Genomic DNA, 15052 nt, shown 5'->3' on the forward strand with positions numbered 1-15052 from the left:
TTTCCTTTTAGAGTTACTCGTGACTAAACCCTGTGCATTCATCACTATTATGGTTTGTGTTTCATTCCCATTATTTAATATTGGTAATAATATGGATTCTCCCATGCTTCCTTCCTGTTCTGATATGATGTTCTTTTCTTCATTTCTCGGAATTCTGCCATTAAAAAATCCAACTTTTCCATAATATTTGTTCTTTTGCCTTCATACTGCAAAGGATACATGCACAAAGAATACCAGAAGGACGAGAAGGCTGTGAGAGACATCATCAGGAACCACGTCTCCCCTATAGAAGATCAAGTTCACAATTGTCCTGACACCATGTTATGGGTTCTGATTGATAAGCTGAGGGTAATTAACCTTAGTTTATTATACAAGTTAAACAGCAAGTTATACAGCATTGCCGAGCCAACATTCGTAGAGCGGGGGAGAATGCGGAAGACTCTGTGGTCACGTGACTTACCCAAACATAAACAACAGATATCATTTACAAACTTAGACAGCGTACCAAACAATATTCATACACTGATTACATACGAAATCCTGACCACAACATTCACATATTGTTACAACAATCTACTACCAGACAGCTAAGACGAAGTCCCGCATCATGAGAAACAATCCAGCCCTGCCGATACAGGACTTCCTTAGGCAGTCCAATGTGGTTTATTACTACCAATGTCCTATTCTAGGATGCCCTGGACGTTACATAGGAATGACCATTATGCGACTCTCTGAGCGACTGTCCAGTCATGTCCAGCAAGGGACAATAAGAGCACATGCCCTTCAGATGCACAATCCCAACATTAAGTGGGAAATCATTAAGAGTACCAAGATCATTGGCCGTGCTCCTGACAGCAGAAGAGTTAAGATCCTTGAAACCCTCCTCATACAGCGGGAAAAACCATCGCTTAATATGACACAAGAAATGTTACTGCTCCACTCCTGATGTATGAACAACATCCTAAGAATGACCACTTATTGAGACATCCCAAACCAAGACCACTCTGATCAGAGCCCAAGCAGCTTGCCTAACATCGATACCATCTCAGTAAGCACTTCCAACAATCGGAGCATAGTCGTCACAGAGCAATATAGTGACTCATCACCTATGAGTGAGTGGAAATGCAGCCTGATTGAGACTCAGCCACTCCCGGCGAGTGTCTCAGCCAATGAAAATTCACTGCCCCGCTCATGTCACTACTTGCACTACTTGCTACACCCATGGCGCCGGAGGCGGCCAATGTAAATTTACCGCCTCTTCCCATGAGCCAATATCACTATATAAAAGGACGTTGCCAGCATCGTTTGTCCATTCTACTCCAGCCTGGGGAAGAGACGCGATCCTCTTGAAATGCGTTGCTGTAAACTTTCTTTTTACCTAAATTGTAAACTTTATATTAAATACGCAACTGTGACTTATCCTGGATTTGACTTTCCAAACATTAAGTCAGTCTCAGTCTTAGCTCAGCTCCCAGACTGAGAGGATCACTCTACCCGCTCAAGAACCTGCTTACCCGGCACAGTGGACATCGCACGGGGGACTCACAGATCCCCTCCCAGTTACCTGGCTGAAAATTTTGGCTGTAATTCCGATCAAGAACTGGCTGAAATTTTCGGCTGTAAACCAGAATTCTCTGGTCTTTGACCAGGGTTTCAGGGATACAATGTCTTTGGCCGATCCACGGCTTAAAGACTTTGCAAAGGACCTCTAAACACTATGGATTACCCACTGCAGAAGCCTGTACAGCTCCTCCACTGCAAATTGCACATGCACAAAATGCAGGTATTATCGCAGCTTCAGAGAAGAACTTATCAGCCATGTGGGTTTTGTGCCTAAGAATAGCCCATTATTGGCCCAGCACCACGAGAAATGCCTATTCACAGACTGCATCTCATTTACAATAGCATGTATTCCCTTTTTTAAGGACAGAAAGAACCGACCAAGAAACCAGGATATACCAACTCAAAATATTTAAGGACCTTACATGAAAATCCTAAAAATATGATGCCAGGTGCAAAGGGGTGTTGTTAACTACTGCAACTGGCTACCTAGTGAGACTGAAGCCCACCGAACTCAAACCTGTATAGATGCACACCAAGGAGGGTTAGAAACCCATGCCAAGTGTCCCAACTGTGCTGGACTCCACCACGCCTGAAACAGAAGGTGTCCAGAGTTCCTGAATAGGATACCACCACCACAGACCGGCCCACCTACCACTACAACAGCAGCACCACAGCAGCTGCCAAAGCCCCAACGAGCTCTACGTTCCAGACCTCCTCCTCGTTCTCCAGTGGTTTCTCATCCAGTTGCTCCTACCACAGCCACTGGCCAAACACCTACCACTGCTCCTATCCTAATCATCAACCCTGCTCCCACTCCTACCCAGATTCCTCCCCCTTCCCCTTCAATCCCCTCCATCATTTCCCAGGCTGAGTCCTTGCCAGTTGAAATGCTGATCCCCTTGATACTACAGCTAGCACTTGCCAAGACTCCCTCCAATACAGTTCAATCCCTCCTCTCTGCCCTAGCAACTCCCCCCACTGAGCAGGGATAAGCAACTATGCTTTAAACTGCTCCTTTTCTCTACTACTAAAGTTTCTTCCCTCCTCTCCCAGTCTCTTCTACTCACTGGGACTTGCTACTGTCGCTACTTTTACCAACTGCTTAAAACTTTCACTTCGGTTCCAATATGGACCTGGTTTCCTGGTCCCCCTGGCGGTTATGCTCTTGGTGCTGAGCGGCCGCACCTCCCTACTTGCAGTTATGCTCAAGGAGCTGAGCGACTGTAAGTCTAGGCATGTGAGCCTGTTGTGTTGAAGCTTACTGTTTGAACAAACTGATCACCAATTATTGAGTGGAACAGCTCTGCAAAGAGCTACTGATTAGAAAGAATAAGTCTCGAGAGCCGAGAACTTGAAATTGCTGAACCGACTGTAAGGTCGGGACTGCAACTGTTTGGGGCTATGACTTCCAGTCTAAGAGCCCCAGTTTGGGCTTAATGCCCGGGTAATCTAGACCAACCAACCAAACATGAGGCTCAATGCTACACAGTATTCTAGAAGTTTTATTCCAGCTGTGACCAAGTTGTGGAATCTTCCTAATCAGGTGGTTGAATTGGTAGAACTTCAAAAGTTCAAACTTGCACTTGATGTTTTTCTGTTGAACATGCTGATATGTTGTTTTATAATTTATTTATAAAATATCTGTTTTGATGTTATTACTCTTTTTTAAATATTCCATTTTAATTGTTCATTATTTCTAATTTTGTTTATTTGTTACCTTTCCTCACTGGCTATTTTTCCATTTTGGAGCCCATTTATAATTTTGTTCGTTACTTCTCTTTATCCTTTGCAAATTGGACTAATTCTCCTGTTGAAATATTTATGGGGTGATAAAAAAAAAGGAATTTAGGGTGGTAAGGATGGTGGGGGGTTTGTCTGGGAGGAGACGCAGATCCGTATAAGGGATTGGAGCGATTTGGGAACTTTAAAAAGGGAAATGAGCCTGGAGAAAAGTTGGAGGAATGTGGTGATCAGGTCTTCAAGGGACAAAGATTCTATTGGTCGGGTAAGGACCGGGGGGGGGGGGGGGGAATTGGGACAGATGTGGGGAAGGTGTAGGTGCTGATGAATTAGGGATGACAGGATCAGAAATAATGGAATGTTGGCAGTGAATTCTCTGGCGAGGAGGCTTCTGAGCTTTTGGCGGCTGCTGTGGTTGAGGAGGGTTTGTCTGCAAGGTCTCCTTCAAGGCTGAAAAGTAGGAACGGCTTTCCTAACAAGTATCCTTATATAATTCCACTTGTGTTAAGACACCCATTAATTGAAGCTTTATAATGATCACCATAATCTTCCATGACTTATACTTTATGTTCATTACCTCCGCCAAGCGGCGGAGGTTATGTTTTCGGTTCGGTTTGTTTGTTTGTTTGTTTGTTTGTTTGTTTCTCTGTTTGTCTGTCTGTCTGTGGACAACGTAGAGGCCACATTTCTACACGGAATCACTTCAAACTTGGCCAAGTAGTTCCCCAATGTGTATGGAAGAACTGATTAAATTTTGGTCAAGGTCACCCCAAGGTCAAGGTCACAGGGGTCACTGGTGTCACTATGACATAAGTGGCCATATCAAGAGACAGAAATAAAGCACTGACTTTTGCATAAGCCAACAGGGAAGTCCTAGTCCAGGCGCAACCCATGGGTGATGTTCAAATTTATAAAGGTCAAAGGTCAAGGTCATATTGGTGCATTATATCACACAAACAGTCAAAAGTCCTTCAACCTCAGTGTCAGGTAACTGCCAAGGCCATTGAATGGTTAAGCTAAATTAAAGGTCAAACGTTACTTGAAAGTCGAAGTCACATCAATTCATGATTCTAGGACATATGGCGCTCTAGGTCACCTTGGCGGAGGTATGTCCTCTACGAGGACCATGTCCGCGTTCAGGACTTGCTCACTTGTTTACATATTGTTCTTATCTTACATCAAATGTGTGTATTATATTTTGTTGAAGCTTGATCTTTGCAAACTTCCATTAAACAGTGGTCTTTTTCTTAATCTAAATAAGAATGATAATCAAATTATAGAAATGCTAAAAATAATACTTAGGTCGACTTCTCAGTAGACACAGGATATAAAATTTCAATTAAGGTATGGAGAAAGAGAATCTATTATTCACTTGCGTTACTAATGTGTACAGATAATTGCAAAGTATAAAATGAATATGGGTAACTTGGCAATGTGATTGGAAGGAAGCATCTCAGTATGGAAAAGATAATGACAATAGGAAAATAATATAAAAAAGAAAAATTATACCCCCTAAAAATAGGATGTTACAGCATTAAAAATGAAGAATAATGAATTATTAAATAGACTGAAAATTGATGGAGTTTTTATAAATCTTCAATTAAAATCTGATTAAAACCTATTTTATTTGTAGATAATAGTTACTGACATCTGGATGAATAATTGGGTTTTCAATAAAAACCATTACCTACCATGAAAATATTTATTGCTAAATATTTAGTGACCATTTGATAGATAATCTTTAGAGAAATTAGAATGAGGGAGACTCATTTATGGAGCTTTGTTTATTACTATGATGGTTTTTATTTCTCCCCGAGGGGAGTGGACCGATCCCGGAGGTACTGCAATACCGGGCCGATCCGCGGCAAAGGTGGAGCAATCCCCTAGCACTTCGCCAAGACCCAAAAATCAGTTTAATATCGTAGATCCCACATGGGGATCGTATCAGATATTAAGCTGATAAGAACAGATACTACACTTTGATCTTAGCCAAAAGGCCGAGAAGCGATACCAATCTGTTCAAATTTTGGAAATCTCTTGACACCTTCTGCAAACACCTGATTTATAATAATGAGGATAAAAAGGGCATACGTGCTCAAAATAATTATTCAATAACGATGATTTTACATAAAAATAACAATACATTTATCTATGCATAATAACGTGAAAGATATATGATTTGTAAAGTATATGAATCTCGAAATAATAATTCTGATTAAATCAAATATTCCTCATTTTCTCTAGGTATGAAGCAACAAGCACTTCAAATCAAGCCACGCATTGTGCTCCCTCCTTTTATATCTTTCTAAATATATCTCTTAGGTCATGTAGTGAAGAAATACTATGAATTAAAACCAATGCAAGTTCTGAAGAATGGTACAAATGATATACAATATATTTTCTTGATGTAAAAATAAACGATCAGTGGATGATGAGATATAGTATATGCACTGTCAGAAATTCAACCCTCATCAGAATTTGAAATTTCAGTTTCACATAGTCAGCCAGTAATTCGGTTTTCAGGACATTTGCATAATTTTCTAGCCTCAAAAATCATCTGAGTAATTAGGGGTTATGACATTTTGCCGCCAAAAGGCCCCTTCTGGAGAAAAGCTCTGGGCAATCTAAGGAACAGAAAGGATCTGAGTGAAGTAGAAAACTAATACAAGTTAACTAATACCCTGTTTTCATTGTTCTCAAGTTTGCATCAGATAAAGTATGAAAACACTATTATCTTTGGGTCCTCAGACCTCTCACTGGCAAAGTGCATACCTCGACCAAAGGCCAGAACTCCTCCTTCCAAGGGTACCACACCGAAGTCCACCATTGCATCTCCTGTTGCAATTAGAGCTTCTGCTCAGACCTCCTTCCCTGCTCCTGGAGGACCACCTGCAACCAAGAAAATGAAAGCTGAAGACCTACCTACAGCAGCTGAACTTGCCCAGGAATTTTCCTCTGTTACCACACCACTGTCCAGCACTCCAGTACAAGAGGCAGATACTTCAGCCATGGCCTTTCAGGCTCCTGATCTGGCAAAGTCACATCTGCCAGATTGTAACTGCACCAATTGCCTGACTGAACTGCTTGCTGAGGCCACTACCACTCTCGTCCCGGCTGTGGAACCTGCTCCAGAGCCTTGTCCCACTGCATAGACCCAAAGTATCTTCCAAGATTCCGGTTGCAAGCAGTAGAAGGTGCACCTTCCTATGCAGCAGTAGCTGCTATTGCAACTGCTAATCCAGGAACAAGATTACTGCCAGAGCAATTCTCAAGGACGACATTATTATAACCCAAAAGAACCAGGATAGCGCCAGCCTTCTTCTGAGGGAAGCCTCACTGACCTCTCTTGATCCAGCCAAGAAATTGAGGAAAGCAGTTGTCTGTAACTTCCCCACCGACATGCCAATCATTTATCACTGACTGCAGCAATGTTGCTCATGCTGAATGCTGCCTGGGGAGACACAAGCAGCCCACCAGAAGAATCACAAAGCCTTCATTGGGCTAATCCCATCGTCCCTGGACCTCGGACTATAGGGGTACTTTCCACATAAAGGACTGCAAAATTGAACCATTACGCTGTTACAACTACCAAAGCTTTGGCCACCACAAGCAGGACTGCAGAAACCCTACGGTCTGGGGTGTCTGCAGGCCCCGGCACCCTACTCAAATCTGCATTAATGCACACAAGAATGGGTTGGAGACCCAGCCAAAGTACCCCAACTGTGCTCGATCTCACCACGCCTGGAACAGGTGTCCACAGCGACTTAAGAGATTAGAAGCATTACAGACCGTCTAACCTACCAAAGCAGCACCACCACCACCACAGCCACCAAAGCCCCAAAGGGCTCCACGTTCTAGGCCTCCACATCATCTGCCCACTGATCCTGATCCAGCCACCGCTCCCACTCCTGTCACCACTCCTACCCCAGTCACCAATCCTGTCCCTGACCCTAGCCAGATTCCTCCTCCTTCCCCTCCACCCTTATCACCCAAGTTGAATCCTTGCCCCTTGAAAAGCTAATTCCCTTGATTTTCAAGCTTGTTCAGACTCCCTCCAACATCATTCAATCCCTCCTTTCTCCCCCTAGTATCACCCCCCCCCCCGAGCAAAAATAAGCCTTTATGCTTAAAACTGCTCCTTCTCTCTTGTACTTAAGATTCTTTCTTCCTCTCCCAGTCTCTCCTACTTACTGGGACTTGCTGCTATTACTACTTTCTCCACCACTCAAAACTTCATTTGTGTTCCAATTAAGGCCAGGTTTTTTGGTCCTCCCAGAGATCATGCTTTTTGGTCTGAACGACTGTGTCTCCCTACCTGCAGTCACGCTCTTGGTGCTGAGTGACTGCAAAAGAACATCCAAATTTTTATACTTACATTTGTTGAGTGCCCTCTTGGGGGCTATGACCTTGAGTCTAAGAGCCCCTGGCTGGAGAATGTTGTTCGGTCAATCTGGGTGTGTGTGTGAGTTTCAGAGCTGTTCTATCATCCTCTATTGCAAAATTTAGTTGTTACAAAACCTTCATTTAGTTTAATACAGTAAGCATATATACTCAAAAAATTTTATTCTGTAAGAATCCAGAATTAAAGTTCCAGTACACCGAAAGCACTTCTTCGTCTATTACAGTTGCTGCCTTTGCATTTGCCTACTCTATACTGAAGTTCTCAGTTCTACTAAAATGCACGTGAATTTGATCCTCACCCCCAAGGATCAAAAAAGCATCAGCCTCCTTCAGAAAGAATCCTCGCTGCCACTCCTTGATCCAACTAAGAAGCAGAAGTCGTCGTCTCCAGATGCCCAGTTACCATGCCTATATCCATAGCCCCCTCTCTCAGCATCATGACTAGTGCGGAACACTAAAAGGACCCAGATCAAGTTCCCGTCAGCAAGATCATTGCCACCATTATTGATCCCATTTCACCTTCCCTTAACTTGGGAATATGGGGAACTTTTCACATCAGGGACTACATTACTGAGCCACTTCGGTGCTACCGTTGGCGATGGTATGGCCACTATCGTGAAGACTACAGAGGACCCAACATATACGAAGTCTGCAATTGACCTCACCCAACAAAAGAGTGCATAGATACCTACACACCACTTGCAGCTCAGCTCCGAGCCGTCAACGCCTCCCAGAGGAAGCTCCCAGTAAGATTAGCACCTTCAATAACTGTCGACCTTAGATTTGGCTAGCTGCTTTTTTTCAGCTAGACAAGAATACCAAACCTACTACTACCACAGAGAGACGTACTTTATCTCTGATTGGGCTCTTGCCCAAATGATGGACATCCAGCACCTCTTCTCCATGGCAGCAATTCATCCTAAGATATAGTGTAGATGTGACCTCTGCAACATCTCCCACGACCTCCTATACCGTATTATCACTGGTAGAAACAGTGTATAAAAAAAGCTCTACCAAGATACAACCTTCCAATAAAACAACCACCACCATTCCATTCTCCAGGCACTCTGGAGAAGTTGCTGAAGAACCTTGACAACCCTGCCACCTCCACACAACCTAAACAGTTACCCCTGTTTCTGCACAATCCAACCCTACCCCTGCTTCTAAAAAGAAAAAGGGCAAGTCTAAAAACCCACCTGCCACCAATTAAGTCCTATCTCCCCAGTACCCACCTACAACTTTTCCTGCCACTGCTCCTGCCACTGCTGCTGCTCCTCCTGCTGCTACTGCTCCTGATCCTCCCACTGCTCCTGTAACTATTCCGGCTCCTGCTCCTATGACTTCCTGTTCCTGCCATTGCTCCTATTCCTGCTGCAGTAACTGTTCCTGTTCCTGTTTCTGTTCCTGCTACTGCTCCAGACAGTCATTCACCTGACTGTAACTGCACCGAGTGTCTTACTCAGCTCCTTGCTGAGGGCCGTGCCACACTCCACCAGCCTGAAGAGACCAGTCCAGCTCTACAAGCCACCCCAGTGGATCCCAGTCACCTGCCGAAATTCAAGCTTCCTGCCACTGTATAAGTCCCTTCTTATGCAGCAGTAGCAGCCATCGCAGCTACCAATCCATCATTGAATGGCACGGCCAAGCCCAACCTCAAAGGTGAAATCATCATCACCCCAAAGGACCAAGCAATCTACAGTCTCCTGCAAAGGGAAGCCTCACCGACTTTCCTTGATCCTTCAAAGAAGCCGAAGGCAGTAGTCTGCAGGTACCCAGTGAAGATGCCACTCTACTTCCTGACCAACTGTAAGAACATTGTCAAAATTGAACGCCGAAAGGGCAGCAGGAACCTGCCCACCGAGAAGGTCACCTGCACATTCATTGGGCCTATTCCAACTGGCCTGGACCTTAGAAGATGGGGGACTTTATTCGTAGAGGACTTCATGCCAGATCTACTGAGGTGCTACAACTGTCAGGGCTTTGGTCACCATAAGGAAGACTGCAGGAGCCCAGCCATCTGCAGTGTCTGCAGCCAGAGGCACCCTACAAGGACGTGCATTGATGCACGCAAGGGAGGGAAAGAAACATTCCCAAAGGGGCCCAACTGTGTACTTCCACATCATGTTAGGAACAAGAAATGTCCCGAGTTTCTGAAGAGGATAGACCTTCGCACAAGGAGCCATTACCTTGCCTACTTCCAATCCTATTCCTGCCTTTGTAAATCCTGCCATTTGTGTTCCTGCATCCTCTCCAAATCCTGCCACTTCTGTTCCTGTTCCCTCTCCAGGTCCCGTTATCTCCACCACCCCAGAACCCTCACCTTCATCTCCCTCAGCCAATCAGATTCCTTCTCCCATTCATAATCCTTCTCCGTCCTTCAGTTCAGTTGCTCTTCAAGCAGAATCCCTCCCCTTAGATAAACTAATACCCCTACTTATCTGCCTTGTCTTTAAAATTTGTGCCCTGTTAGATATTTCCTCCCTTGACCTTAAGGCTCTCTTTCTCCCCTTAGCTGCCCTTCCCATAGAGCAGGGATAAGCTTTTTGCTTTGAACTACTTCTGCTCTCTCCTACTGGAAATCCTCGCTGCTATAAAAACTTTTACCTACTGCTAAAACTTTTCCTTTTGGTTCCAGTTGGATCCTGGTTTTTGTGGCGTGGCAGCTATGCTCATTGGGCCGAGCGGTTGCGCCTACGTTCCGGGGTCTTGGATTGCCATGATGATGCAGTCTGGTTGCCTTGAACTGAGTTAAATTCTAATAAGAAAAACTTTGACTCCTGCAGCTATGCTCCTAGGTCGGAGCAGCTGCTTGTACTAAGAGCACACTCTGTGTGCACTCTTAGGGGCTAGTGCCTTGTGCCAAGAGCCCCTGCCTGGCTGTAAATACTCTGCAATCTGAACCAACATATCAACCATATCCACAAAAGAGGCCAGGCAACCCGGCCAAGATGATCCCAACTGATCTCTCTCCCACCACGCTTGGAACAGATGTCCCGAACTTCTGAAGAGGATAGCAATCATACATAGTACCCCACCAATTAACCAACCCCCAACCACCTAAACCACAAAGAAATGCTCGCCAGAGGCTTCCTCATCAACCCACCCCCTACTCCTAATCCTGACATCCCAGTCACGTCCATTCCGATCCAGTCATCCCAGCCACCACTGTTCCTGATCCTGTCCTCCATACCGCTCTAGTGTTGCCGCCTCACCCTAATCCTTCTCAATCCGTTGTCGCCGCTCAGCTCCCGAGCCGTCAACACCTACCAGAGGAAGCTTCCAGCAAGATTAGAGCTGCCCACTGTCGTCCTTAGACTTAGCTAGCTGCCTTTTCAGCTTGTTGAGCATTAGGCTCCGAGTCCAGTCTTCCGCTGGGCTGAAATTTTCAACTCTGCCTTCGAGTGACTGCAACAAGTGTGCACTCTTTGCGTGCGTCTTCCTCAGCCGACACAGTCTTGGGGGCTATGACCACTGGTCTAAGAGACCCTGTCCAAATCAAAAGTTCCAGGCAATCTGTGTGCGTAGAATGTAGACTGGCAAAACTTTCTATGTCAAGAACTTAAGAGTTGTACAAGCCAAAGCTTAATTTGCCATCAGGGAATTTGATTGACAATATTTTTATCCCTTGAAGGGAAGTTTAAAAGAAAGTCATAAGACCTAATAGTGGATTAAGAGTTAACCACTCAGCCTGTGACATCCTCCTCCACTCAAGGGCGAGCCCATGAGGGAACGGTCTTCAATGCTCAGCAGTAAGTGAATACTCCAGAGCCGCTTCCCGCTCAGAGGACGACACTCACCCTCGTCATCGTGGTTGAACTCGTTCCGAGTTTTGGACTCAAACTCGTTAATCACACTATAGAATTGATCCTATGTAGTATGATCATAATTGCACCATCCAAACTTCCACAACTGCCTACACAGATTGCTGACTCTATCCACTACAAGTGACATTTATGTTAATTTTCATGATATTTTAATAGTCTATAAAAATTTAAGAACTCTACTTTTGAGAAATTAATTTCCATATGTTCTGAAATTAACACATTCAAAAAGGAATAATAAAATAAAAATACATCAGCTTAGGAATATTACAGAGCAACATTATTTCAATAATACACACCAGATAAATACATATCAATACCTAATAAATATATCTAATACACTTATATTTAACAAACGAATATGGCAAGAGGATATTAGGTCAAAGATTCAATTAACGTAATCACTGGAAGTAGATTTGTTACCCAAATGGTATATTTCTTTCAATTCCAAATAATGAAAAAGACTTATGTATATATTATTGCTTTGTTTTCATCATAATATGGAACCAACGTTATCTTAACTGTAGTATAGTTCAATTTCTCTTTATGTGCAGAAATATATCATATTGTACTGTTTAATAATTTAGTCAAATCTTATATCTTGTACAGTATCACTAATCTGGTCTGACTTTTTTTCTGGTCATGTCGGCCATCATGAGATCTCCACAGCTCTTGAAAATCAAAAATTATTTTGTTAACTTTACCTAAATGGAGCGAAAATGAAGCAAGAGCCCGTGCCAGCATAAGACTGGCATAATCTGAAACTAGAATTTTATGTCTCGTATGATTTTTGTATTTTTGAATAATGATTTATTCCTATGTGGATATAAACTTCAGAGTCATTTAAATGGGTTACTCCTAGTTCCGTGTTCTATGACCAGATAATAATAAAAAAAAAAAAGGGTTCAGTTGCATCATAATTTACTATTATTACAAACTAAGCTATAAACTTTATTGGAAAAGTAGGAGGCTAAAAGCTCAAGGGCTCCAACAGGAAAAAATAGCTAAGTGAGGAAAGCAAACAAAATATTTTATTCTGAATATCCATTACTTCTCTTGTAGTTAATTTATTTCTTTTAGAACAGTAACAATATTAAATTAGATCTTTCATATATAATCTATAAAAACTAGGAAGAATGGTGTGCACGAGTGTACCCTCAAGCAAGAAAACATTAACTCGACAGAGTGGAAGACCATGGTAAAGAGGTGATGTCACTACTAAGACTAGAAAACAATGGTTTGATCTTGGAGAGTCCTTCTCCTAGAGGAACTGCTTACCATAAGCAAAAAAGTCTCTTCTACCCGTATCAAGAGGAAAGTAGCCACTGAACAATTACAGAGAATGTAGTTAACCCCTTCAGCGAAGAAGAATGGTTTGATATGTGTATGAGGACATATGAGAATATGGAAGGAATGGGCCAGACTATTAGATGTATGGGTAGGCAAGGGAAAAATAAGCCGTAACCAGAGAGAGAGAGAGAGAGAGAGAGAGAGAGAGAGAGAGAGAGAGAGAGAGAGAGGTCCAATGATGTAACCACCCCCCACAGATTATGGGTGGTGATAGAAGCACCATTTTGAATGTGGCACACTTCCTGGTTACTTTAGCCGAGTCATCTTGTACAGGTTACAGCCCAACCCCCTTTTTTGTGTTGACCTTGGGAATAAAGAAGGAGTTAAAGGGTTTGTGCTAACAATTTGTCTGGTGCCACTGCGTCAGCATGATTACACAACTGGCGATATCCGTTGGTGGCGTTTCTCAAAGGGTCAGAGACCATAACTCCCTGATCTGTATACTTTTATACCCCTTCTACGAGACAACTCCATAATCTATGACACCTGAATGGTGGCAGCCAAGTTGGAGGATCCATTTTGTCCTTCTCCCGCTCATATACACAAGCCGGGCTTGCCTCAAACTCCCTGGGGTCCAGGGCACTGCTCTCTTCTTATAGGTTCTCTGAATTTTTCCCATAACTCCCCATTACAATGTATTGAGGTTGATCACACCACTTTGTGTCCACAACCGCAACTTTGGCGCGACCAAGTTCCTTCAACCTATTGTGTCTTTTCCTTCCAAGCAAACTGCTTACAAGTCTACAGTAACTACAACATATTCACTGATCCCGAGTGTGTTGACCATCCGTGACTCAGCCTGGACGTGTTCTCCGGCAAACAAGTCTGAATGCGTCACTGTGCCCATGCATGATGACGCTACAAAATATGCCGCCATTTCAACAGGTGATTATATTCAAAAGGGGCATCTTTATATGTGCCGCCATTTCAACACATGATTATATTCAAAAGGGATATCTTTATCCTTATTGACAGTACCAACATTATTTACTCCCATCTACTTTCTCTTGATATCTTATGCGAGGCATGTTTTCTATTTTTCCCATTATATGCCTGAATCTGCTGTATTCTCCTATTTAGCACCTTCCTGACATAATGCACGTTCTGATCGTGCTGCCACGACCCAAGTTCATATACAAGCTTGGGTCGTATTGTGTTCCATCGTTAGCTTTGACTTACAATTCCTAACAATCTAATTCTAATAACTCATACAAGTACCTTGCCTAAATTTTTGTAAAGCTTCAAATTTTACATCTTCTTCAGAACAGAACCATTACTTTTCAGGTGAATCTCCTTTGCAGGCTTAGGATAAGATACGGGCATTGGAATCATTTCCCCTTTTCCTCAAGTGACATCCCCCATCTGTAATAGATGAATTCACAGTAAATAGATGGTTTAGACACAGACCTTGTGGGAGGTACCCTAAGTGGTCTGCTTCAGAGAAATCCTTCTCCTCTCACAGGTCGAGTTCAGAAAGAGAACTCCCTGCTATCCCCTTGAAAAATAGTAGAGGTAGAAACTCGTAGATTGAGATTGAGCACGATTCCTTCCATATTTTCTCCGCCTCCTCTTCTCTCCATACACTAAAATTTTATGAGAGAGGAAAGATGTTTGAAGAAACATTTAAGTCTTCTAACGTGCCTATCAAGGTAGAACCACCAGTTAGGCTATCTCTTGAGTGGAACCATCTTATGATCAGGTTATCGTTAGTATTAACCCTAGAACCCTATCGTTGTTTTTCACGGACGTTAACCACATCGCTGGGAGAATTTTACCCATTTATGGAAAACAGAAAATGCTTAACTTTAAAACATATTTATTACAAAACAAACTTTAAAAGAGCGACTCAAACTTAAGAACGATGATACATAAAATTGATTTGTACTTTGTTAACCCTTTACGCAGGGTGGATATCTTAGCTAGTAAAATTTTACCCCCTTTTTTTTTAAAAAAAAACATGCTTAACTTCAAAACAGGTTTATTACAAAATATACATTGAAAGAGTAACTCTTAAACTTTAGAATGATGACATGTCAACTTAATTTGTACCCTGTACGCAGGGTAGAAATTTCCCTAAATCAAAAACTTTCCAGCTCCGTAGAAAATTCCAGGCAGAAAGCAGAACAGCATACTCACCCATCACATTGTCTTGGTAAGACCTGATTGTATGAGGAAAG

At 43.0% G+C, this 15052-nt stretch overlaps 2 non-coding genes across 2 annotated transcripts; both read right to left on the reverse strand.

Annotated features, from left to right (window-relative positions):
- Positions 1–5119: 5119 nt before the first annotated feature.
- Positions 5120–5312, reverse strand: LOC137627986 (U2 spliceosomal RNA). The gene has a single exon (XR_011041293.1). It is a non-coding gene; the product is annotated as a U2 spliceosomal RNA (small nuclear RNA).
- A 6070-nt stretch (positions 5313–11382) lies between these two features.
- On the reverse strand, positions 11383–11588 carry LOC137627996 (small nucleolar RNA U3). Its single transcript, XR_011041302.1, has one exon. It is a non-coding gene; the product is annotated as a small nucleolar RNA U3 (small nucleolar RNA).
- Between the last annotated feature and the right edge of the window lie 3464 nt (positions 11589–15052).

Source organism: Palaemon carinicauda, chromosome 35, assembly GCF_036898095.1.
Source record: "Palaemon carinicauda isolate YSFRI2023 chromosome 35, ASM3689809v2, whole genome shotgun sequence".
NCBI classification, from domain to species: domain Eukaryota; kingdom Metazoa; phylum Arthropoda; class Malacostraca; order Decapoda; family Palaemonidae; genus Palaemon; species Palaemon carinicauda.